The 27,714-nt window shown below is 36.5% G+C and overlaps 3 non-coding genes across 3 annotated transcripts; all 3 read left to right on the top strand.

The window, feature by feature from the left end:
* The first annotated feature begins 398 nt into the window (after positions 1 to 398).
* On the top strand, positions 399 to 471 carry TRNAT-UGU (transfer RNA threonine (anticodon UGU)). The gene has a single exon. It is a non-coding gene; the product is annotated as a tRNA-Thr (tRNA).
* A 12,042-nt stretch (positions 472 to 12,513) lies between these two features.
* On the top strand, positions 12,514 to 12,586 carry TRNAT-UGU (transfer RNA threonine (anticodon UGU)). Its single transcript has one exon. It is a non-coding gene; the product is annotated as a tRNA-Thr (tRNA).
* An 11,421-nt stretch (positions 12,587 to 24,007) lies between these two features.
* TRNAL-CAA (transfer RNA leucine (anticodon CAA)) lies at positions 24,008 to 24,080 on the top strand. The gene has a single exon. It is a non-coding gene; the product is annotated as a tRNA-Leu (tRNA).
* The last annotated feature ends 3,634 nt before the right edge of the window (positions 24,081 to 27,714 follow it).

Genomic DNA, 27,714 nt, shown 5'->3' with positions numbered 1-27,714 from the left:
GATTACTTGTTTGTCGAGTGTCTTTCTTATGCTACTGCTAGCAGAGTTTTAGAAATCGAATGACTCTTTTTCATCAATTCATGATGTGTGATTTTGTAATATAAAGCATAAAAAACATAACATATTTTTCTTAAAGTAAACAGTAGAATTCTGTTCTTTGCCAATCCAATGGATTTCATTTTTCTGCACATCAGGTTGCCAATAAACAGGTAGTCAGTTATAGAACTGAGGCTTTAGAATGTTTTCATGTCATTCTTTTGTTGCTGGGACAGTTGTTGATGATATTATGTTAACAGTGTAATTTCAAAATAGAATTTAAAGGACTCGTGTTTGTAACGTAACAGAGTGGTTCTAGAACTGATCGAAATACAGATCAAAATCTGAGCTAATCTTATGTTGGCTTCATAGCTCAGTGGTTAGAGTGCTGGTCTTGTAAATCAGGGGTTGTGAGTTCAATTCTCACTGGAGCGTTTTTGTAATTTTGAGATAGAATAGTTCAAGTCTTGAGCTCGCCCATCAAGATACCTGCTAAGTCTAAGGTTTCTAATACTGACACAAAAATGTTCAGACATAATTATTAATTTTTTGGAGTGTATACATCCATTTTAGGTTTTCACAAACACCGGGTAGCAAAGAAAAAATAATTGTTGCTTCTTTGAAGCGTATCCTGATGAAAACTACTCCAAATTAGTCACTGTCAAATCAAAAGTCTGCAAAAAATGTAAAAGAACAAATTAAAAACACTTCAAAACTGCTCCAGGAAACACATCATCAACATAAAAACTCTTCCCAAAACTACCTATTAAAGTGATGTTTTCTTAAGCGGTTTCTGCTTGAAAAAATAATCTTTTTTCAATGCCTCAATAAAACTCCATTTGCAAATAACCTAAAGAAATATTTAAACAGAGATTTTTTTCAAGAGCTTTGAGGAGCCAAAATTCTTCAAACACCATGAGGAGTTCAGAAAACACAAGTTTTGATTGGAGAGTTGGGCTGCGCGCACACTGAGTTTTTCGATGAGTGGAGCAGGAACTGGCTATGTGAACACGACGACTTTTCAACTCAGGAAAACTTGATGAGTTTTTCAAGCAGAAGACACTTCAAGAAACTGTGAACTTTTCTTCCCCTAAATCGTCTTTTGTGTTGTTTTTTTTGTCGTTTTTTTGACGATTTTTCAGATGGCGTTTTTTTGGAGGGTTTGCCCATGGTTTTGGTGAAGTCTTTTTTACTGTCATTTTCTGGTCATTTTTTTCACTCCACTGAATAATGAAGAAACCTCTAGCTTTTTTTAAGCAAAATCAACGGCAAAACACTCCAAAATAATGTCTGGTTGCATTCCAGGCATGTTTTGAGCTTTCACACTGATTTGTATTGTAAAATACAGGGCATGTTCCTGGCTGAAAATGCCAAAAGAATGGACATGTGACTTCTTTTAACCGCTTGGCATTTTTAGAAACCTGAAGTACTTAAAAGACATTCAAAAACCTCAACATACATACAGCAAGTCGATTTTACATAAAATTGCTTATGTTCATTCTTTTGAACAATTTTTGATAGGTTTGTCAGATGATTTCAATGGCTGAAGCCGCCTGAAAAGGATGTTGTGTGCACAAAGCCACCTAGTTGAAACTGAGCAGAAACTCCCAAAATCCACCAGCAAATCTCAAAGTTGCTCAAAAATTTGGAGTTTCTGCCCAGATTTTGATCTGAAAATTCAGGTAAAAACTCTGTGTGCACATAATCTTGTAGATTTTCAGCTCTGAAAACTCAGGAAAAAAAATAACTCCTTGTGAACACACACTCAGCTATTTTAAGCGATTTATTCCATTTCCGGTTTTGAAAAATGCCCGTTGGAAATAAAAGGGGATATTGCTTTTTGAAGCAGATCCTGATGGAATCTGCTCTAAATAGGGACTGTAAATCAAAAGACTGCAAAAAAATGCTTTAGGGAAAAAAAATTTCAAAAACACTTCAATTACTCTTCAAAAGTGCTTTAGGAACCACTTTATAAAGCTAAAAAATTCTGTAAAAGCTCCCTGATGAAAGTGTGTTTCTGCTTTAACCCCTTGACGACCAAGGGCGTATTAGTACGTATCTGTGCCCTGGGCCTTATGGACCTGATACGTATTAGTACACCCTTGCGATTTCGCCCGCACACAGGCTGTGCGGGCGCGATCGTCGCCGGGTGTCAGCTGATTGTCACAGCTGACACCCAGGGCTATGTGCAGGGAGCGGTCCCGCACCGCTCCCAGCACATTAACCCCCGCAATGCTGCGATCTAAGTCGATCGCAGTCGATCGCAGCATTGCGGTGGCAAGAGGAGGTGATTGCCGATACTCACCTCCTCTTCCGGCCTCCAGCGATGTCTGCCGCGGCTTCCAGGATGTTGCCATAACGACCCGATGTCGTCATGACAACATCCGGGTCACCAGACAGCAGGAAGATTTTTTGGACATGCGCATTGCATCTCCAAACTATCTTCTCCCTGTCCAGCGCTGACAGCCTGCATGGCACAGGGATGGTGCTGCATTCCTGTGCCATGCAGGCGATCAGAGAAAAAAAAGTGAAAGTCCCATAGTGGGACAAAGTAATAAAGTATAAAAACTATCACAAAGTGAAAAAAAACAAAAAAAAAATTGCAAAAATATTTAAAAAAAAATAAAAAATATAATCCACCAAAAATAAAAATATAATGTACCCATCAATAAATATTATTAGATAAAAAAAAACAAAAAAACAATAAAAGTACACATATTTGGTATCGCCGCGTCCAGAACAACCTGACCTATAAAACTGTCCCACTATTTAACCCCTTCAGTGAACACGGTAAAAAAAAAAAAAAAAACGAAGCAAAAAAAATGCTTTATCACCATACTGCCAAGCAAAAAATGGAATAACACACGATCAAAAAGACAAATATAAGTAAAAATGGTACCGCTGAAAATGTCATCTCATCCCGCAAAAAACAAGCCGCCATACAGCTCCATAAGCCGAAAAATAAAACAGTTATAGCTCTCAGAATAAAGCTATGCTAAAAAAAAATGTTTTCTATAAAATTGGTTTTATTATGTAAAAGTGCAAAACATAGAAAAACGATATAAATGTGGTACCGCTGTAAACGTACTGACCCGAAAAATAAAGCTGCCTTATCAATTTTACCACACGCGGAACAGAATAAAAAAAAACAATTCCTGAATTGTTGTTTTTTTTTTATTCTGCCTCCCAAAAATCGTAATAGAAAGCGATCAAAAAATGTCACGTGCCTGAAAATGGCACCAATAACAACGTCAACTCATCCCGCAAAAAACGAGCTGTCACATGACTGTCGGCCAAAATCTGGAAAAATTATAGCTCTCAAAATATGGCGATGCAAAAACTAGATTTTACAAAAAATGCGTCTTTTAGTGTGTGACAGCTGTCAGTCATAAAAACCCCATATGATTCTGGTATTGCTGTAATCACACCAACCCGAAGAATAAAGTCGTCTAATCACTTATACCGCATGAGGAACGGCGTAAAAAATAAACTCTCAGGTTAGGGTTGGGCTAGGGTTAGGGCTGGGTTTGGGGTTAGGGTTGTGATGGGGTTGTGATTTTTTTCAAAAGTAAGAAAAAAAGATCACGATATGGCGACTAGTGTTGAGCGCAAGTGCTCGCTACTTGAGTTTGCATTGGGTGCTCTGGTATGCATTGAGTATCGTGGGTATTTGAGTGACATGCTCGAGTCTCCGCCCCATATGCTTCGCGGCCAAAAAACTTTGCGGGCATTGCTTGCCATGCACGAGCGATCCCCGCATGTTTTTTTTTTGGGTGTCTAATAACCGTGAAACATGCGGAGCAGGGACTCGAGCATGTAACTCGAGCACACGCTGTACATGGTGCATACCTGAGTACCCGATGCGAACTCAAGTAGCGAGCACTTGCGCTCAAGACTAATGACAACTTATTTAATATGATGACCTAATGTAAACAAATTCTGTGTCGTACCTCTGGGTTCAAAATGTTCACTATACACCTTAATAAAATCCTTGAGGGGTATAGTTTCCAAAATGGGGTCACATGTACATGTGGGGGAGCTCCACTGTTTAGGCACATCAGGGGCTCTCCAAACGCGACATGGTGTCCGCTAACAAATTGAATGGAAAATCGGCACAAATTGTTAGCGGACGCCATGTTGCATTTGGAGAGCCCCTGCGTGCCTAAACATTGGAGCTCCCCCACAAGTGACCACATTTTGGAAACTAGACCCGCCAAGGCACCAATCTAGATGCATAGTGAGCACTTGGAACACCCAGGTGCCTCACAAATTGATTCGAAAAATTAAAAAGTGTTTTTTTTTTTCACTTTTTCATTTTTACGAATCAATTTATGAAGCACCTGGGGGTTCCAAGTGCTCACTATGCATCTAGATAGGAGCCTTGGGGGGTCTAGTTTCCAAAATGGGGTCACTTGTGGGGGAACTCCAATGTTTGGGCACACAGGGGCTCTCCAAACGCAACATTATGTCCTCTAGCAATTTGAACCAATTTTCCATTCAGTTTGTTAGCGGATACCATGTTGCATTTGGAGAGTCCCTCTGTACCCAAACATTGGAGCTCCCCCACAAGTGACCCCATTTTGGAAACTAGACCCCCCAAGGCACCTATCTAGATGCATAGTGAGCATTTGGAACCCCTAGGTGCTTCACAAATTGATTCGTAAAAATGAAAAAGTGAAAAAAAAAACACATTTTCATTTTTACGAATCAATTTGTGAAGCACCTGGGGGTTCCAAGTGCTCACTATGCATCTAGATAGGTGCCTTGGGGGGTCTAGTTTCCAAAATGGGGTCAATTGTGGGGGAGCTCCAATGTTTGGGCACACAGGGGCTCTCCAAACGCAACATGGCGTCTGCTAATTATTCAAGCAAATTTTACAATCAAAAAGTCAAATGGCGCTCCTTCCCTTCCGAGCCCTGCCGTGCGCCCAAACAGTGTTTTTTCCCCACATATGGGGTTTCTGCGTGCCCTGGGTAAATTGCACAACAAATTTTGGGGTCCATTTTTTCTTGTTACCCTTGTGAAAATAAAAAAAATTGAGTCTAAAGTAACATTTTTGTGAAAAAAGGTAAATGTTCAAATTTTTCTTCCACATTCCAAAAATTCCTGTGAAGCACCTGAAGGGTTAATAAAGTTCTTGAATGTGGTTTTGAGCACCTTGATGGGTGTAGATTTTAGAATGGTGTCACTTTTGGGTATTTTCTGTCATAAAGACCTCTCAAAGTGACTTCAAATGTGATGTGGTCCCTAAAAAAATGGTTTTGTAAATTTTGTTGGAAAAATGAGAAATCGCTGGTCAACTTTTAACCCTTATAGCTCCCTAACAAAAAAAAATTTTGGTTCCAAAATTGTGCTGATGTAAAGTAGACATGTAGGAAATGTTATTTATTAACTCTTTTGTGTGACATATCTCTCTGATTTAAGGGCATAAAAATTCAAATTTTGAAAATTGCAAAATTTTCTAAATTTTTGCCAAATTTCCATTTTTTTCACAAATATACGCAAGTGATATCAAAGAATTTTTACCAAAATCATGAAGTACAATATGTCACGGAAAAAAAATCTCAGAATCAGGGGGATCCGTTGAAGCACTCCAGAGTAATTACCTCATAAAGTGACAGTGGTCAGAATTGTAAAAATTGGCCTAGTCATTAACGTGCAAACCACCCTCGGGGGTAAAGGGGTTAAAAAGTCTTTTTTGAATGCCTCAATAAAACTCTATCTGCACATAACCTAATACTGTCACAAAAAAAATTCAGACATCATTCTCCAATTTGGCACAATTCAAAATGTAAATAAACCTCATGTCTGAGGTCGGATGCTATGTGGAGACAAAGATTTTTGAGCGGATTTGCTCAAAAATTAGTTTTTTAAGCGCTTTCCGCTTGAAAAACTCATCTTTTTTGAATGGTTACATAAAACTCCATCTGGGCATAGATTAATAGTGACAAAAAAAACTTCAGACATCATTCTTAAATTTGATACAATTGAAAATATAAATGAATCCTCGTACTTATGTTTACATTTTTACCATGACTTACCTTACAATCATTGCTTGTAGGGGTTGTATTTTTCATGAGTTTAAAGTTGATATTTTTCCAATGTCAATGTCAAATTGGTACCTAAAGAAAGATCTTTGTACAGTTTCTTTGCATTTCTCCCAAGTAGCATCATAAATGATCCTTAGGAGTAACTGAGCGTGCTCGCACCACTAAAAGACTTATCCACACATTGCTTGGGAATGCCTGATTTTTCAGTGGCTTCAAATCTCAGAGGTTAGAGTACTGGTCTCATAAACCAGGGGTCGTGAGCTTGACTCTCACTGAAGCCTGAGAAATTCTTTAAGACTTTCCTTGAAAAATCCTAGTCTGTTTGGTTAATGGTGAAAAGCAGTTATGCTGCATTGCCTTAATATAGACTTTATGTGAAGTTACGACATCCTTTGCAAAAGTTCTTGATAAGACATTTAATGTCATTTAATTCAGATTACTTGTTTGTCAAATGCCTTTCTTATGCTACCGCTAGCAGAGTTTTAGAAATCGAATGACTCTTTTTCATCAATTCATGATGTGTGATTTTGTAATATAAAGCATAAAAAACATAACATATTTTCTTAAAGCAAACAGTAGAATTCTGTTCTTTGCCAATCCAATGGATTTCATTTTTCTGCACATCAGGCTGCCTATAAACATGTTGTCAGTAATAGAACTGAGGCTTTAGAATGTTTTCATGTCATTCTTTTGTTGCTGGGACAGTTGTTGATGATATTATGTTAACAGTGTAATTTCAAAATAGAATTCAAAGGACTCGTGTTTGTAACGCAACAGAGTGGTTCTAGAACTGATCAAAATACAGATCAAAATCTTTGTTATGCTTATGTTGGTTTCATAGCTCAGTGGTTAGGGCACTGGTCTTGTAAACCAGGTGTCGTGAGTTCAATTCTAACTGGAGCCTTTTTGTAATTTTGAGATAGAATAGCTCAAGTCTTGAGCTCGCCCATCAAGATACCTGCTAAGTCTAAAGTTTCTAATACTGACACAAAAATGTTCTGACAAAACTATTAATTTTGTGGAGTGTATACATCCATTTCAGGTTTTCACAAACACCGGGTAGCAAAGAAAAAATAATTATTGCTTCTTTGAAGCGTATCCTGATGAAAACTACTCCAAATTAGTCACTGTCAAATCAGAAGTCTGCAAAAAATGTAAAAGAACTAATTAAAAACACTTCAAAACTGCTCCAGGAAACACATCATCAACATAAAAACTCTTCCCAAAACTACCTAATAAAGTGATGTTTTCTTAAGCGGTTTCTGCTTGAAAAACTCATCTTTTTTCAATGCCTCAGTAAACCTCTATCTGCAAATAACCTAAAGAAATATTTAAACTGAGATTTTTTTCAAGAGCTTTGAGGAGCAAAAATTCTTCAAACACCACGAGGAGTTCAGAAAACATAAGTTTTGATTGGAGAGTTGGGCTGCGCGCACACTGAGTTTTTTGATGAGTGGAGCAGGAACTGGCTATGTGAACACGACGGCTTTTCAACTCAGGAAAACTTGATGAGTTTTTCAAGCAGAAGACACTTCAAGAAACTGTGAACTTTTCTTCCCCTAAATCGTCTTTTGTGTTGTTTTTTTTGTCGTTTCTTGGACGATTTTTCATATGGCGTTTTTTTGGAGGGTTTGCCCATGGTTTCGGTGAAGTCTTTTTTACTGTCATTTTCTGGTTGTTTTTTTCACTCCATTGAATAATGAAGAAACCTCTAGCTTAATTTAAGCAAACTCAGCGGCAAAACACTCCTAAATAATGTCAGGTTGCATTGCAGGCATGTTTTGAGCTTTCCCACTGATTTGTATTGTAAAATACAGGGCATGTTCCTGGCTGAAAATGCCAAAAGAATGGACATGTGACTTCTTTTAACCGCTTGGCATTTTTAGAAACCTGAAGTAGTTGAAAGGTTTGTCAGATGATTTCAATGGCTGAAGCCGCCTGAAAAGGATGTTGTGTGCACAAAGCCACCTAGTTGAAACTGAGCAGAAACTCCCAAAATCCACCTGCAAATCTCAAAGTTGCTCAAAAATTTGGAGTTTCTGCTCAGATTTTGATCTGAAAATTCAGGTAAAAACTCTGTGTGCACATAGTCTTGTAGATTTTCTGCTCTGAAAACTCAGGAAAAAAATAACTCCTTGTGAACACACACTCAGCTATTTTAAGCGATTTATTCCATTTCAGGTTTTGAAAAATGCCCGTTGGAAATAAAAGGGGATATTGCTTTTTGAGGCAGATCCTGATGGAATCTGCTCTAAATAGACATTGTAAATCAAAAGACTGCAAAAAAAATGCTTTAGGGAAAATTTTTTAAAAAACACTTCAATTACTCTTCAAAAGTGCTTTAGGAACCACTTTATAAAGCTAAAAAATTCTCTAAAAGCTCCCTGATGAAAGTGTGTTTCTGCTTTAAAAAGTCTTTTTTGAATGCCTCAATAAAACTCTATCTGCACATAACCTAATACTGTCACAAAAAAAAATTCAGACATCATTCTCAAATTTGGCACAATTCAAAATGTAAATAAACATTTTGTCTGAGGTCGGACGCTATGTGGAGACAAAGATTTTTGAGCGGATTTGCTCAAAAATTAGTTTTTTAAGCGCTTTCCGCTTGAAAAACTCATCTTTTTTGAATGGTTACATAAAACTCCATCTGGGCATAGATTAATAGTGACAAAAAAAACTTCAGACATCATTCTTAAATTTGATACAATTGAAAATATAAATGAATCCTCGTACTTATATTTACATTTTTACAATGACTTACCTTACAATTATTGCTTGTAGGGGTTGTATTTTTCATGAGTTTAAAGTTGATATTTTTCCAATGTCAATGTCAAATTGGTACCTAAAGAAAGATCTTTGTACAATTTCTTTGCATTTCTCCCAAGTAGCATCATAAATGATCCTTAGGAGTAACTGAGCGTGCTCGCACCACTAAAAGACTTATCCACACATTGCTTGGGAATGCCTGATTTTTCAGTGGTTTCATAGCTCAGAGGTTAGAGCACTGGTCTCGTAAACCAGGGGTTGTGAGTTCAACTCTCACTGAAGCCTGAGAAATTTTTTAAGACATTCCTTGTAAAATGCTGGTCTGTTTGGTAAATGTTGAAAAGCATTAATAAATGCTTTTTTGCGAAGTTACGACATCCTTTGCAAAAGTTCTTGATAAGACATTTAATGTCATTTAATTCAGATTACTTGTTTGTCAAATGCCTTTCTTATGCTACCGCTAGCAGAGTTTCAGAAATCGAATGACTCTTTTTCATCAATTCATGATGTTTGATTTTGTAATATAAAGCATAAAAAACATAACATATTTTCTTAAAGCAAACAGTAGAATTCTTTTCTTTGCCAATCCATTGGATTTCATTTTTCTGCACATCAGGTTGCCAATAACAGTTATAGAACTGAGGCTTTAGAATGTTTTCATGTCATTCTTTTGTTGCTGGGACAGTTGTTGATGATATTATGTTAACAGTTTAGTTTCAAAATAGAATTTAAAGGACTCGTGTTTGTAACGCAACAGAGTCGTTCTAGAACTGATCGATATACAAATCAAAATCAGCATCAAGGTTATGTTGGCTTCATAGCTCAGTGGTAAGAGTGCTGCTCTTGTAAACCAGGGGTCGTGAGTTTAATTCTTAATGGAGACTTTTTGTAATTTTGAGATAGAATAGTTCAAGTCTTGAGCTCGCCCATCAAGATACCTGCTAAGTCTAAAGTTTCTAATAGTGACGCAAAAATGTTCAGTCAAAACTATTAATTTTTTGGAGTGTATACATCCATTTCAGGTTTTCACAAAGAAAAAATAATTGTTGCTTCTTTGAAGCGTATCCTGATGAAAACTACTCCAAATTAGTCACTGTCAAATCAAAAGTCTGCAAAAAACGTAAAAGAACTAATTAAAAACACTTCAAAACTGCTCCAGGAAACACATCATCAACATAAAAACTCTTCCCAAAACTACCTAATAAAGTGATGCTTTCTTAAGCGGTTTCTGCTTGAAAAACTCATCTGTTTTCAATGCCTCAATAAACCTCTATCTGCAAATAACCTAAAGAAATATTCAAACAGAGATTTTTTTCAAGAGCTTTGAGGAGCAAAAATTCTTCCAACACCACGAGGAGTTCAGAAAACACAAGTTTTGATTGGAGAGTTGGGCTGCGCGCACACTGAGTTTTTTGATGAGTGGAGCAGGAACTGGCTATGTGAACATGACGGCTTTTCAACTCAGGAAAACTTGATGAGTTTTTCAACCAGAAGACACTTCAAGAAACTGTGAACTTTTCTTTCCTTAAATCGTCTTTTGTGTTGTTTTTTTTGTCGTTTCTTGGACGATTTTTCAGATGGCGTTTTTTTGGAGGGTTTGCCCATGGTTTTGGTGAAGTCTTTTTTACTGTCATTTTCTGGTCGTTTTTTTCACTCCATTGAATAATGAAGAAACCTCTAGCTTTTTTTAAGCAAAATCAACGGCAAAACACTCCAAAATAATGTCTGGTTGCATTCCAGGCATGTTTTGAGCTTTCCCACTGATTTGTATTGTAAAATACAGGGCATGTTCCTGGCTGAAAATGCCAAAAGAATGGACATGTGACTTCCTTTAACCGCTTGGCATTTTTAGAAACCTGAAGTAGTTAAAAGACATTCAAAAACATCAACATACATACAGCAAGTCGATTTTACATAAAATTGCTTATGTTCATTCTTTTGAACAATTTTTGATAGGTTAGTCAGATGATTTCAATGGCTGAAGCTGCCTGAAAAGGATGTAGTGTGCACAAAGCCACCTAGTTGAAACTGAGCAAAAACTCCCAAAATCCACCTGCAAATCTCAAAGTTGCTCAAAAATTTGGAGTTTCTGCTCAGATTTTGATCTGATAATTCAGGTAAAAACTCTGTGTGCACATAGTCTTGTAGATTTTCTGCTCTGAAAACTAAGGAAAAAAATAACTCCTTGTGAACACACACTCAGCTATTTTAAGCGATTTATTCCATTTCAGGTTTTGAAAAATGCCCGTTGGAAATAAAAGGGGATATTGCTTTTTGAAGCAGATCCTGATGGAATCTGCTCTAAATAGGGACTGTAAATCAAAAGACTGCAAAAAAATGCTTTAGGGAAAAAAAATTTCAAAAACACTTCAATTAGTCTTCAAAAGTGCTTTAGGAACCACTTTATAAAGCTAAAAAATCCTCTAAAAGCTCCCTGATGAAAGTGTGTTTCTGCTTTAAAAAGTCTTTTTTAAATGCCTCAATAAAACTCTATCTGCACATAACCTAATACTGTCACAAAAAAAAATTCAGACATCATTCTCAAATTTGGCACAATTCAAAATGTAAATAAACCTTTTGTCTGAGGTCGGACGCTATGTGGAGACAAAGATTTTTGAGCGGATTTGCTCAAAAATTTGTTTTTTAAGCTCTTTCCGCTTGAAAAACTCATCTTTTTTGAATGGTTACATAAAACTCCATCTGGGCATAGATTAATAGTGACAAAAAAAACTTCAGACATCATTCTTAAATTTGATACAATTGAAAATATAAATGAATCCTCGTACTTATGTTTACATTTTTACCATGACTTACCTTACAATTATTGCTTGTAGGGGTTGTATTTTTCATGAGTTTAAAGTTGATATTTTTCCAATGTCAATGTCAAATTGGTACCTAAAGAAAGTTCTTTGTACAATTTCTTTGCATTTCTCCCAAGTAGCATCATAAATGATCCTTAGGAGTAACTGAGCGTGCTCGCACCACTAAAAGACTTATCCACACATTGCTTGGGAATGCCTGATTTTTCAGTGGTTTCATAGCTCAGAGGTTAGAGCACTGGTCTCGTAAACCAGGGGTTGTGAGTTCAACTCTCACAGAATCCTGAGAAATTCTTTAAGATTTTCCTTGAAAAATGCTAGTCTGTTTGGTTAATGGTGAAAAGCAGTTATGCTGCATTACCTCAATGAAGACTTTATGTGAAGTTACGACATCCTTTGCAAAAGTTGTTGTTAAGACCTTTTACGCTTATATGACATTCAGATTACTTGTTTGTCGAGTGTCTTTCTTATGCTACTGCTAGCAGAGTTTTAGAAATCGAATGACTCTTTTTCATCAATTCATGATGTGTGATTTTGTAATATAAAGCATAAAAAACATAACATATTTTTCTTAAAGTAAACAGTAGAATTCTGTTCTTTGCCAATCCAATGGATTTCATTTTTCTGCACATCAGGTTGCCAATAAACAGGTAGTCAGTTATAGAACTGAGGCTTTAGAATGTTTTCATGTCATTCTTTTGTTGCTGGGACAGTTGTTGATGATATTATGTTAACAGTGTAATTTCAAAATAGAATTTAAAGGACTCGTGTTTGTAACGTAACAGAGTGGTTCTAGAACTGATCGAAATACAGATCAAAATCTGAGCTAATCTTATGTTGGCTTCATAGCTCAGTGGTTAGAGTGCTGGTCTTGTAAATCAGGGGTTGTGAGTTCAATTCTCACTGGAGCGTTTTTGTAATTTTGAGATAGAATAGTTCAAGTCTTGAGCTCGCCCATCAAGATACCTGCTAAGTCTAAGGTTTCTAATACTGACACAAAAATGTTCAGACATAATTATTAATTTTTTGGAGTGTATACATCCATTTTAGGTTTTCACAAACACCGGGTAGCAAAGAAAAAATAATTGTTGCTTCTTTGAAGCGTATCCTGATGAAAACTACTCCAAATTAGTCACTGTCAAATCAAAAGTCTGCAAAAAATGTAAAAGAACAAATTAAAAACACTTCAAAACTGCTCCAGGAAACACATCATCAACATAAAAACTCTTCCCAAAACTACCTATTAAAGTGATGTTTTCTTAAGCGGTTTCTGCTTGAAAAAATAATCTTTTTTCAATGCCTCAATAAAACTCCATTTGCAAATAACCTAAAGAAATATTTAAACAGAGATTTTTTTCAAGAGCTTTGAGGAGCCAAAATTCTTCAAACACCATGAGGAGTTCAGAAAACACAAGTTTTGATTGGAGAGTTGGGCTGCGCGCACACTGAGTTTTTCGATGAGTGGAGCAGGAACTGGCTATGTGAACACGACGACTTTTCAACTCAGGAAAACTTGATGAGTTTTTCAAGCAGAAGACACTTCAAGAAACTGTGAACTTTTCTTCCCCTAAATCGTCTTTTGTGTTGTTTTTTTTGTCGTTTTTTTGACGATTTTTCAGATGGCGTTTTTTTGGAGGGTTTGCCCATGGTTTTGGTGAAGTCTTTTTTACTGTCATTTTCTGGTCATTTTTTTCACTCCACTGAATAATGAAGAAACCTCTAGCTTTTTTTAAGCAAAATCAACGGCAAAACACTCCAAAATAATGTCTGGTTGCATTCCAGGCATGTTTTGAGCTTTCACACTGATTTGTATTGTAAAATACAGGGCATGTTCCTGGCTGAAAATGCCAAAAGAATGGACATGTGACTTCTTTTAACCGCTTGGCATTTTTAGAAACCTGAAGTACTTAAAAGACATTCAAAAACCTCAACATACATACAGCAAGTCGATTTTACATAAAATTGCTTATGTTCATTCTTTTGAACAATTTTTGATAGGTTTGTCAGATGATTTCAATGGCTGAAGCCGCCTGAAAAGGATGTTGTGTGCACAAAGCCACCTAGTTGAAACTGAGCAGAAACTCCCAAAATCCACCAGCAAATCTCAAAGTTGCTCAAAAATTTGGAGTTTCTGCCCAGATTTTGATCTGAAAATTCAGGTAAAAACTCTGTGTGCACATAATCTTGTAGATTTTCAGCTCTGAAAACTCAGGAAAAAAAATAACTCCTTGTGAACACACACTCAGCTATTTTAAGCGATTTATTCCATTTCCGGTTTTGAAAAATGCCCGTTGGAAATAAAAGGGGATATTGCTTTTTGAAGCAGATCCTGATGGAATCTGCTCTAAATAGGGACTGTAAATCAAAAGACTGCAAAAAAATGCTTTAGGGAAAAAAAATTTCAAAAACACTTCAATTACTCTTCAAAAGTGCTTTAGGAACCACTTTATAAAGCTAAAAAATTCTGTAAAAGCTCCCTGATGAAAGTGTGTTTCTGCTTTAACCCCTTGACGACCAAGGGCGTATTAGTACGTATCTGTGCCCTGGGCCTTATGGACCTGATACGTATTAGTACACCCTTGCGATTTCGCCCGCACACAGGCTGTGCGGGCGCGATCGTCGCCGGGTGTCAGCTGATTGTCACAGCTGACACCCAGGGCTATGTGCAGGGAGCGGTCCCGCACCGCTCCCAGCACATTAACCCCCGCAATGCTGCGATCTAAGTCGATCGCAGTCGATCGCAGCATTGCGGTGGCAAGAGGAGGTGATTGCCGATACTCACCTCCTCTTCCGGCCTCCAGCGATGTCTGCCGCGGCTTCCAGGATGTTGCCATAACGACCCGATGTCGTCATGACAACATCCGGGTCACCAGACAGCAGGAAGATTTTTTGGACATGCGCATTGCATCTCCAAACTATCTTCTCCCTGTCCAGCGCTGACAGCCTGCATGGCACAGGGATGGTGCTGCATTCCTGTGCCATGCAGGCGATCAGAGAAAAAAAAGTGAAAGTCCCATAGTGGGACAAAGTAATAAAGTATAAAAACTATCACAAAGTGAAAAAAAACAAAAAAAAAATTGCAAAAATATTTAAAAAAAAATAAAAAATATAATCCACCAAAAATAAAAATATAATGTACCCATCAATAAATATTATTAGATAAAAAAAAACAAAAAAACAATAAAAGTACACATATTTGGTATCGCCGCGTCCAGAACAACCTGACCTATAAAACTGTCCCACTATTTAACCCCTTCAGTGAACACGGTAAAAAAAAAAAAAAAAACGAAGCAAAAAAAATGCTTTATCACCATACTGCCAAGCAAAAAATGGAATAACACACGATCAAAAAGACAAATATAAGTAAAAATGGTACCGCTGAAAATGTCATCTCATCCCGCAAAAAACAAGCCGCCATACAGCTCCATAAGCCGAAAAATAAAACAGTTATAGCTCTCAGAATAAAGCTATGCTAAAAAAAAATGTTTTCTATAAAATTGGTTTTATTATGTAAAAGTGCAAAACATAGAAAAACGATATAAATGTGGTACCGCTGTAAACGTACTGACCCGAAAAATAAAGCTGCCTTATCAATTTTACCACACGCGGAACAGAATAAAAAAAAACAATTCCTGAATTGTTGTTTTTTTTTTATTCTGCCTCCCAAAAATCGTAATAGAAAGCGATCAAAAAATGTCACGTGCCTGAAAATGGCACCAATAACAACGTCAACTCATCCCGCAAAAAACGAGCTGTCACATGACTGTCGGCCAAAATCTGGAAAAATTATAGCTCTCAAAATATGGCGATGCAAAAACTAGATTTTACAAAAAATGCGTCTTTTAGTGTGTGACAGCTGTCAGTCATAAAAACCCCATATGATTCTGGTATTGCTGTAATCACACCAACCCGAAGAATAAAGTCGTCTAATCACTTATACCGCATGAGGAACGGCGTAAAAAATAAACTCTCAGGTTAGGGTTGGGCTAGGGTTAGGGCTGGGTTTGGGGTTAGGGTTGTGATGGGGTTGTGATTTTTTTCAAAAGTAAGAAAAAAAGATCACGATATGGCGACTAGTGTTGAGCGCAAGTGCTCGCTACTTGAGTTTGCATTGGGTGCTCTGGTATGCATTGAGTATCGTGGGTATTTGAGTGACATGCTCGAGTCTCCGCCCCATATGCTTCGCGGCCAAAAAACTTTGCGGGCATTGCTTGCCATGCACGAGCGATCCCCGCATGTTTTTTTTTTGGGTGTCTAATAACCGTGAAACATGCGGAGCAGGGACTCGAGCATGTAACTCGAGCACACGCTGTACATGGTGCATACCTGAGTACCCGATGCGAACTCAAGTAGCGAGCACTTGCGCTCAAGACTAATGACAACTTATTTAATATGATGACCTAATGTAAACAAATTCTGTGTCGTACCTCTGGGTTCAAAATGTTCACTATACACCTTAATAAAATCCTTGAGGGGTATAGTTTCCAAAATGGGGTCACATGTACATGTGGGGGAGCTCCACTGTTTAGGCACATCAGGGGCTCTCCAAACGCGACATGGTGTCCGCTAACAAATTGAATGGAAAATCGGCACAAATTGTTAGCGGACGCCATGTTGCATTTGGAGAGCCCCTGCGTGCCTAAACATTGGAGCTCCCCCACAAGTGACCACATTTTGGAAACTAGACCCGCCAAGGCACCAATCTAGATGCATAGTGAGCACTTGGAACACCCAGGTGCCTCACAAATTGATTCGAAAAATTAAAAAGTGGTTTTTTTTTTCACTTTTTCATTTTTACGAATCAATTTATGAAGCACCTGGGGGTTCCAAGTGCTCACTATGCATCTAGATAGGAGCCTTGGGGGGTCTAGTTTCCAAAATGGGGTCACTTGTGGGGGAACTCCAATGTTTGGGCACACAGGGGCTCTCCAAACGCAACATTATGTCCTCTAGCAATTTGAGCCAATTTTCCATTCAGTTTGTTAGCGGATACCATGTTGCATTTGGAGAGTCCCTCTGTACCCAAACATTGGAGCTCCCCCACAAGTGACCCCATTTTGGAAACTAGACCCCCCAAGGCACCTATCTAGATGCATAGTGAGCATTTGGAACCCCTAGGTGCTTCACAAATTGATTCGTAAAAATGAAAAAGTGAAAAAAAAAACACATTTTCATTTTTACGAATCAATTTGTGAAGCACCTGGGGGTTCCAAGTGCTCACTATGCATCTAGATAGGTGCCTTGGGGGGTCTAGTTTCCAAAATGGGGTCAATTGTGGGGGAGCTCCAATGTTTGGGCACACAGGGGCTCTCCAAACGCAACATGGCGTCTGCTAATTATTCAAGCAAATTTTACAATCAAAAAGTCAAATGGCGCTCCTTCCCTTCCGAGCCCTGCCGTGCGCCCAAACAGTGTTTTTTCCCCACATATGGGGTTTCTGCGTGCCCTGGGTAAATTGCACAACAAATTTTGGGGTCCATTTTTTCTTGTTACCCTTGTGAAAATAAAAAAAATTGAGTCTAAAGTAACATTTTTGTGAAAAAAGTTAAATGTTCAAATTTTTCTTCCACATTCCAAAAATTCCTGTGAAGCACCTGAAGGGTTAATAAAGTTCTTGAATGTGGTTTTGAGCACCTTGATGGGTGTAGATTTTAGAATGGTGTCACTTTTGGGTATTTTCTGTCATAAAGACCTCTCAAAGTGACTTCAAATGTGATGTGGTCCCTAAAAAAATGGTTTTGTAAATTTTGTTGGAAAAATGAGAAATCGCTGGTCAACTTTTAACCCTTATAGCTCCCTAACAAAAAAAAATTTTGGTTCCAAAATTGTGCTGATGTAAAGTAGACATGTAGGAAATGTTATTTATTAACTCTTTTGTGTGACATATCTCTCTGATTTAAGGGCATAAAAATTCAAATTTTGAAAATTGCAAAATTTTCTAAATTTTTGCCAAATTTCCATTTTTTTCACAAATATACGCAAGTGATATCAAAGAATTTTTACCAAAATCATGAAGTACAATATGTCACGGAAAAAAAATCTCAGAATCAGGGGGATCCGTTGAAGCACTCCAGAGTAATTACCTCATAAAGTGACAGTGGTCAGAATTGTAAAAATTGGCCTAGTCATTAACGTGCAAACCACCCTCGGGGGTAAAGAGGTTAAAAAGTCTTTTTTGAATGCCTCAATAAAACTCTATCTGCACATAACCTAATACTGTCACAAAAAAAATTCAGACATCATTCTCCAATTTGGCACAATTCAAAATGTAAATAAACCTCATGTCTGAGGTCGGATGCTATGTGGAGACAAAGATTTTTGAGCGGATTTGCTCAAAAATTAGTTTTTTAAGCGCTTTCCGCTTGAAAAACTCATCTTTTTTGAATGGTTACATAAAACTCCATCTGGGCATAGATTAATAGTGACAAAAAAAACTTCAGACATCATTCTTAAATTTGATACAATTGAAAATATAAATGAATCCTCGTACTTATGTTTACATTTTTACCATGACTTACCTTACAATCATTGCTTGTAGGGGTTGTATTTTTCATGAGTTTAAAGTTGATATTTTTCCAATGTCAATGTCAAATTGGTACCTAAAGAAAGATCTTTGTACAGTTTCTTTGCATTTCTCCCAAGTAGCATCATAAATGATCCTTAGGAGTAACTGAGCGTGCTCGCACCACTAAAAGACTTATCCACACATTGCTTGGGAATGCCTGATTTTTCAGTGGCTTCAAATCTCAGAGGTTAGAGTACTGGTCTCATAAACCAGGGGTCGTGAGCTTGACTCTCACTGAAGCCTGAGAAATTCTTTAAGACTTTCCTTGAAAAATCCTAGTCTGTTTGGTTAATGGTGAAAAGCAGTTATGCTGCATTGCCTTAATATAGACTTTATGTGAAGTTACGACATCCTTTGCAAAAGTTCTTGATAAGACATTTAATGTCATTTAATTCAGATTACTTGTTTGTCAAATGCCTTTCTTATGCTACCGCTAGCAGAGTTTTAGAAATCGAATGACTCTTTTTCATCAATTCATGATGTGTGATTTTGTAATATAAAGCATAAAAAACATAACATATTTTCTTAAAGCAAACAGTAGAATTCTGTTCTTTGCCAATCCAATGGATTTCATTTTTCTGCACATCAGGCTGCCTATAAACATGTTGTCAGTAATAGAACTGAGGCTTTAGAATGTTTTCATGTCATTCTTTTGTTGCTGGGACAGTTGTTGATGATATTATGTTAACAGTGTAATTTCAAAATAGAATTCAAAGGACTCGTGTTTGTAACGCAACAGAGTGGTTCTAGAACTGATCAAAATACAGATCAAAATCTTTGTTATGCTTATGTTGGTTTCATAGCTCAGTGGTTAGGGCACTGGTCTTGTAAACCAGGTGTCGTGAGTTCAATTCTAACTGGAGCCTTTTTGTAATTTTGAGATAGAATAGCTCAAGTCTTGAGCTCGCCCATCAAGATACCTGCTAAGTCTAAAGTTTCTAATACTGACACAAAAATGTTCTGACAAAACTATTAATTTTGTGGAGTGTATACATCCATTTCAGGTTTTCACAAACACCGGGTAGCAAAGAAAAAATAATTATTGCTTCTTTGAAGCGTATCCTGATGAAAACTACTCCAAATTAGTCACTGTCAAATCAGAAGTCTGCAAAAAATGTAAAAGAACTAATTAAAAACACTTCAAAACTGCTCCAGGAAACACATCATCAACATAAAAACTCTTCCCAAAACTACCTAATAAAGTGATGTTTTCTTAAGCGGTTTCTGCTTGAAAAACTCATCTTTTTTCAATGCCTCAGTAAACCTCTATCTGCAAATAACCTAAAGAAATATTTAAACTGAGATTTTTTTCAAGAGCTTTGAGGAGCAAAAATTCTTCAAACACCACGAGGAGTTCAGAAAACATAAGTTTTGATTGGAGAGTTGGGCTGCGCGCACACTGAGTTTTTTGATGAGTGGAGCAGGAACTGGCTATGTGAACACGACGGCTTTTCAACTCAGGAAAACTTGATGAGTTTTTCAAGCAGAAGACACTTCAAGAAACTGTGAACTTTTCTTCCCCTAAATCGTCTTTTGTGTTGTTTTTTTTGTCGTTTCTTGGACGATTTTTCATATGGCGTTTTTTTGGAGGGTTTGCCCATGGTTTCGGTGAAGTCTTTTTTACTGTCATTTTCTGGTTGTTTTTTTCACTCCATTGAATAATGAAGAAACCTCTAGCTTAATTTAAGCAAACTCAGCGGCAAAACACTCCTAAATAATGTCAGGTTGCATTGCAGGCATGTTTTGAGCTTTCCCACTGATTTGTATTGTAAAATACAGGGCATGTTCCTGGCTGAAAATGCCAAAAGAATGGACATGTGACTTCTTTTAACCGCTTGGCATTTTTAGAAACCTGAAGTAGTTGAAAGGTTTGTCAGATGATTTCAATGGCTGAAGCCGCCTGAAAAGGATGTTGTGTGCACAAAGCCACCTAGTTGAAACTGAGCAGAAACTCCCAAAATCCACCTGCAAATCTCAAAGTTGCTCAAAAATTTGGAGTTTCTGCTCAGATTTTGATCTGAAAATTCAGGTAAAAACTCTGTGTGCACATAGTCTTGTAGATTTTCTGCTCTGAAAACTCAGGAAAAAAATAACTCCTTGTGAACACACACTCAGCTATTTTAAGCGATTTATTCCATTTCAGGTTTTGAAAAATGCCCGTTGGAAATAAAAGGGGATATTGCTTTTTGAGGCAGATCCTGATGGAATCTGCTCTAAATAGACATTGTAAATCAAAAGACTGCAAAAAAAATGCTTTAGGGAAAATTTTTTAAAAAACACTTCAATTACTCTTCAAAAGTGCTTTAGGAACCACTTTATAAAGCTAAAAAATTCTCTAAAAGCTCCCTGATGAAAGTGTGTTTCTGCTTTAAAAAGTCTTTTTTGAATGCCTCAATAAAACTCTATCTGCACATAACCTAATACTGTCACAAAAAAAAATTCAGACATCATTCTCAAATTTGGCACAATTCAAAATGTAAATAAACATTTTGTCTGAGGTCGGACGCTATGTGGAGACAAAGATTTTTGAGCGGATTTGCTCAAAAATTAGTTTTTTAAGCGCTTTCCGCTTGAAAAACTCATCTTTTTTGAATGGTTACATAAAACTCCATCTGGGCATAGATTAATAGTGACAAAAAAAACTTCAGACATCATTCTTAAATTTGATACAATTGAAAATATAAATGAATCCTCGTACTTATATTTACATTTTTACAATGACTTACCTTACAATTATTGCTTGTAGGGGTTGTATTTTTCATGAGTTTAAAGTTGATATTTTTCCAATGTCAATGTCAAATTGGTACCTAAAGAAAGATCTTTGTACAATTTCTTTGCATTTCTCCCAAGTAGCATCATAAATGATCCTTAGGAGTAACTGAGCGTGCTCGCACCACTAAAAGACTTATCCACACATTGCTTGGGAATGCCTGATTTTTCAGTGGTTTCATAGCTCAGAGGTTAGAGCACTGGTCTCGTAAACCAGGGGTTGTGAGTTCAACTCTCACTGAAGCCTGAGAAATTCTTTAAGACATTCCTTGTAAAATGCTGGTCTGTTTGGTAAATGTTGAAAAGCATTAATAAATGCTTTTTTGCGAAGTTACGACATCCTTTGCAAAAGTTCTTGATAAGACATTTAATGTCATTTAATTCAGATTACTTGTTTGTCAAATGCCTTTCTTATGCTACCGCTAGCAGAGTTTCAGAAATCGAATGACTCTTTTTCATCAATTCATGATGTTTGATTTTGTAATATAAAGCATAAAAAACATAACATATTTTCTTAAAGCAAACAGTAGAATTCTTTTCTTTGCCAATCCATTGGATTTCATTTTTCTGCACATCAGGTTGCCAATAACAGTTATAGAACTGAGGCTTTAGAATGTTTTCATGTCATTCTTTTGTTGCTGGGACAGTTGTTGATGATATTATGTTAACAGTTTAGTTTCAAAATAGAATTTAAAGGACTCGTGTTTGTAACGCAACAGAGTCGTTCTAGAACTGATCGATATACAAATCAAAATCAGCATCAAGGTTATGTTGGCTTCATAGCTCAGTGGTAAGAGTGCTGCTCTTGTAAACCAGGGGTCGTGAGTTTAATTCTTAATGGAGACTTTTTGTAATTTTGAGATAGAATAGTTCAAGTCTTGAGCTCGCCCATCAAGATACCTGCTAAGTCTAAAGTTTCTAATAGTGACGCAAAAATGTTCAGTCAAAACTATTAATTTTTTGGAGTGTATACATCCATTTCAGGTTTTCACAAAGAAAAAATAATTGTTGCTTCTTTGAAGCGTATCCTGATGAAAACTACTCCAAATTAGTCACTGTCAAATCAAAAGTCTGCAAAAAACGTAAAAGAACTAATTAAAAACACTTCAAAACTGCTCCAGGAAACACATCATCAACATAACAACTCTTCCCAAAATTACCTAATAAAGTGATGTTTTCTTAAGCGGTTTCTGCTTGAAAAACTCATCTTTTTTCAATGCCTCAATAAAACTCAAAACTCCATCTGCAAATAACCTAAAGAAATATTTAAACAGAGATTTTTTTCAAGAGCTTTGAGGAGCAAAAATTCTTCAAACACCACAAGGAGTTCAGAAACCACAAGTTTTGATTGGAGAGTTGGGCTGCGCGCACACTGAGTTTTTTGATGAGTGGAGCAGGAACTGGCTATGTGAACATGACGGCTTTTCAACTCAGGAAAACTTGATGAGTTTTTCAAGCAGAAGACACTTCAAGAAACTGTGAACTTTTCTTCCCCTAAATCGTCTTTTGTGTTGTTTTATTTGTCGTTTCTTAGACGATTTTTCAGATGGCGTTTTTTTGGAGGGTTTGTCCATGGTTTCGGTGAAGTCTTTTTTACTGTCATTTTCTGGTCGTTTTTTTCACTCCATTGAATAATGAAGAAACCTCTAGCTTTTTTTAAGCAAAATCAACGGCAAAACACTCCAAAATAATGTCTGGTTGCATTCCAGGCATGTTTTGAGCTTTCCCACTGATTTGTATTGTAAAATACAGGGCATGTTCCTGGCTGAAAATGCCAAAAGAATGGACATGTGACTTCTTTTAACCGCTTGGCATTTTTAGAAACCTGAAGTAGTTAAAAGACATTCAAAAACCTCAACATACATACAGCAAGTCGATTTTACATAAAATTGCTTATGTTCATTCTTTTGAACATTTTTGGATAGGTTTGGAGTATGATTTCAATGTCTGAAGCCGCCTGAAAAGGATGTCGTGTGCACAAAGCCTCCTAGTTGAAACTGAGCAAAAACTCCCAAAATCCACCTGCAAATCTCAAAGTTGCTCAAAAATTTGGAGTTTCTGCTCAGATTTTGATCTGAAAATTCAGGTAAAACCTCTGTGTGCACATAGTCTTGTAGATTTTCTGCTCTGAAAACTCAGGAAAAAAATAACTCCTTGTGAGCACACACTCAGCTATTTTAAGCGATTTATTCCATTTCAGGTTTTGAAAAATGCCCGTTGGAAATTAAAGGGGATATTGCTTTTTGAAGCAGATCCTGATGGAATCTGCTCTAAATAAGCACTGTATATCAAAAGATTGCAAAAAAATGCTTTAGGGAAAAGCTTTTCAAAAACACTTCAATAACTCTTCAAAAGGGCTTTAGGATCCACTTTATAAAGCTAAAAAATCCTCTAAAAGCTCCCCGATGAAAGTGTGTTTCTGCTTTAAAAAGTCTTTTTTGAATGCCTCAATAAAACTCTATCTGCACATAACCTAATACTGACACAAAAAAATTTCAGACATCATTCTCAAATTTGGCATAATTCAAAATGTAAATAAACCTCATGTCTGAGGTCGGATGCTATGTGGAGATAAAGATGTTTGAGCGGATTTGCTCAAAAATTTGTTTTCTTAAGCACTTTATGCTTGAAAAACTCATATTTTTTGAATGGTTACATAAAACTCCATCTGGGCATAGATTAATAGTGACAAAAAAAACTTCAGACATCATTCTTAAATTTGATACAATTGAAAATATAAATGAATCCTCGTACTTATGTTTACATTTTTACTATCACTTTTTTTACAATCATTGCTTGTAGGGGTTGTATTTTTCATAAGTTTAAAGTTGATATTTTTCCAATGTCAATGTCAAATTGGTACCTAAAGAAAGATCTTTGTACAGTTTCTTTGCATTTCTCCCAAGTAGCATCATGAATGATCCTTAGGAGTAACTGAGCGTGCTCGCACCACTAAAAGACTTATCCACACATTGCTTGGGAATGCCTGATTTTTTAGTGGCTTCATATCTCAGAGGTTAGAGCACTGGTCTCAAAAACCAGAGGTCATGAGTTCAACTCTCACTGAAGCCTGAGAAATTCTTTAAGACTTTCATTGAAAAATCCTAGTCTGTTTGGTTAATGGTGAAAAGCAGTTATGCTGCATTGCCTCAATATAGACTTTATGTGAAGTTACGACATCCTTTGCAAAAGTTCTTGATAAGACATTTAATGTCATTTAATTCAGATTACTTGTTTGTCAAATGCCTTTCTTATGCTACCGCTAGCAGAGTTTTAGAAATCGAATGACTCTTTTTCATCAATTCATGATGTTTGATTTTGTAATATAAAGCATAAAAAACATAACATATTTTCTTAAAGCAAACAGTAGAATTCTGTTCTTTGCCAATCCATTGGATTTCATTTTTCTGCACATCAGGCTGCCTATAAACAGGTAGTCAGTAATAGAACTGAGGCTTTAGAATGTTTTCATGTCATTCTTTTGTTGCTGGGACAGTTGTTGATGATATTATGTTAACAGTGTAATTTCAAAATAGAATTCAAAGGACTCGTGTTTGTAATGCAACAGAGAGGTTCTAGAACTAATCAAAATACAGATCAAAATCTTTGTTATGCTTATGTTGGTTATAGCTCAGTGGTTAGGGCACTGCTCTTGTAAACCAGGGGTTGTGAGTTCAATTCTAACAGGAGCCTTTTTGTAATTTTGAGATAGAATAGTTCAAGTCTTGAGCTCGCCCATCAAGATACCTGCTAAGTCTAAAGTTTCCAATACTGACACAAAAATGTTCTGACAAAACTATTAATTTTGTGGAGTGTATACATCCATTTCAGGTTTTCACAAACACCGGGTAGCAAAGAAAAAATAATTGTTGCTTCTTTGAAGCGTATCCTGATGAAAACTACTCCAAATTAGTCACTGTCAAATCAAAAGTCTGCAAAAAATGTAAAAGAACTAATTAAAACACTTCAAAACTGCTCCAGGAAACACATCATCAACATAAAAACTCTTCCCAAAACTACCTAATAAAGTGATGTTTTCTTAAGCGGTTTCTGCTTGAAAAACTCATCTTTTTTCAATGCCACAATAAACCTCTATCTGCAAATAACCTAAAGAAATATTTAAACTGAGATTTTTTTCAAGAGCTACGAGGAGCAAAAATTCTTCAAACACCACGAGGAGTTCAGAAAACACAAGTTTTGATTGGAGAGTTGGGCTGCGCGCACACTGAGTTTTTTGATGAGTGGAGCAGGAACTGGCTATGTGAACACGACGGCTTTTCAACTCAGGAAAACTTGATGAGTTTTTCAAGCAGAAGACACTTCAAGAAACTGTGAACTTTTCTTCCCCTAAATCGTCTTTTGTGTTGTTTTTTTTGTCGTTTCTTGGACGATTTTTCATATGGCGTTTTTTGGAGGGTTTGCCCATGGTTTCGGTGAAGTTTTTTTTACTGTCATTTTCTGGTCGTTTTTTTCACTCCATTGAATAATGAAGAAACCTCTAGCTTAATTTAAGCAAAATCAGCGGCAAAACACTCCTAAATAATGTCTGGTTGCATTGCAGGCATGTTTTGAGCTTTCCCACTGATTTGTATTGTAAAATACAGGGCATGTTCCTGGCTGAAAATGCCAAAAGAATGGACATGTGACTTCTTTTAACCGCTTGGCATTTTTAGAAACCTGAAGTAGTTGAAAGGTTTGTCAGATGATTTCAATGGCTGAAGCCGCCTGAAAAGGATGTTGTGTGCACAAAGCCACCTAGTTGAAACTGAGCAGAAACTCCCAAAATCCACCAGCAAATCTCAAAATTGCTCAAAAATTTGGAGTTTCTGCTCAGATTTTGATCTGAAAATTCAGGTAAAAACTCTGTGTGCACATAGTCTTGTAGATTTTCTGCTCTGAAAACTCAGGAAAAAAATAACTCCTTGTGAACACACACTCAGCTATTTTAAGCGATTTATTCCATTTCAGGTTTTGAAAAATGCCCGTTGGAAATGAAAGGGGATATTGCTTTTTGAAGCAGATCCTGATGGAATCTGCTCTAAATAAGCACTGTATATCAAAAGATTGAAAAAAAAATGCTTTAGGGAAAACTTTTCAAAAACACTTCAATTACTCTTCAAAAGTGCTTTAGGAACCACTTTATAAAGCTAAAAAATCCTCTAAAAGCTCCCCGATGAAAGTGTGTTTCTGCTTTAAGAACTCTTTTTTGAATGCCTCAATAAAACTCTATCTGCACATAACCTAATACTGACACAAAAAAAACTTCAGACATCATTCTCAAATTTGGCACAATTCAAAATGTAAATAAACCTTTTGTCTGAGGTCGGATGCTATGTGGAGACAAAGATTTTTGAGCGGATTTGCTCAAAAATTTGTTTTTTTAAGCGCTTTCAGCTTGAAAAACTCATCTTTTTTGAATGGTTACATAAAACTCCATCTGGGCATAGTTTAATAGTGACAAAAAAAACTTCAGACATCATTCTTAAATTTGATACAATTGAAAATATAAATGAATCCTCGTACTTATGTTTACATTTTTACCATGACTTACCTTACAATTATTGCTTGTAGGGGTTGTATTTTTCATGAGTTTAAAGTTGATATTTTTCCAATGTCAATGTCAAATTGGTACCTAAAGAAAGATCTTTGTACAGTTTCTTTGCATTTCTCCCAAGTAGCATCATAAATAATCCTTAGGAGTAACTGAGCGTTCTCGCACCACTTAAAGACTTATCCACACATTGCTTGGGAATGCCTGATCTTTCAGTGGCTTCATAGCTCAGAGGTTAGAGCACTGGTCTCGTAAACCAGGGGTCGTGAGTTCGACTCTCACTGAAGCCTGAGAAATTCTTTAAGACTTTCCTTGAAAAATGCTAATCTGTTTGGTTTATGGTGAAAAGCATTAATAAAAGCTTTTTTGTGAAGTTACGACATCCTTTGCAAAAGTTCTTGATAAGACATTTAATGTCATTTAATTCAGATTGCTTGTTTGTCAAATGCCTTTCTTATGCTACCGCTAGCAGAGTTTCAGAAATCGAATGACTCTTTTTCATCAATTCATGATGTTTGATTTTGTAATATAAAGCATAAAAAACATAACATATTTTCTTAAAGCAAACAGTAGAATTCTGTTCTTTGCCAATCCATTGGATTTCATTTTTCTGCACATCAGGTTGCCAATAACAGTTATAGAACTGAGGCTTTAGAATGTTTTCATGTCATTCTTTTGTTGCTGGGACAGTTGTTGATGATATTATGTTAACAGTTTAATTTCAAAATAGAATTTAAAGGACTCGTGTTTGTAACGCAACAGAGTGGTTCTAGAACTAATCGATATACAGATCAAAATCTGCATAAAGGTTATGTTGGCTTCATAGCTCAGTGGTAAGAGTGCTGCTCTTGTAAACCAGGGGTCGTGAGATCAATTCTTAATGGAGACGTTTTGTAATTTTGAGATAGAATAGTTCAAGTCTTGAGCTCGCCCATCAAGATACCTGCTAAGTCTAAAGTTTCTAATACTGACGCAAAAATGTTCAGTCAAAACTATTAATTTTTTGGAGTGTATACATCCATTTCAGGTTTTCACAAAGAAAAAATAATTGTTGCTTCTTTGAAGCGTATCCTGATGAAAACTACTCCAAACTAGTCACTGTCAAATCAAAAGTCTGCAAAAAACGTAAAAGAACTAATTAAAAACACTTCAAAA

Source organism: Phyllobates terribilis, unplaced genomic scaffold (assembly GCF_046119375.1).
Source record: "Phyllobates terribilis strain yellow unplaced genomic scaffold, ASM4611937v1 Scaffold_1__5_contigs__length_1240528914, whole genome shotgun sequence".
Classification (NCBI taxonomy): domain Eukaryota; kingdom Metazoa; phylum Chordata; class Amphibia; order Anura; family Dendrobatidae; genus Phyllobates; species Phyllobates terribilis.
The sequence above is the reverse complement of the archived record's forward strand: the minus strand, read 5'-3'. Positions and strand labels throughout refer to the sequence as shown.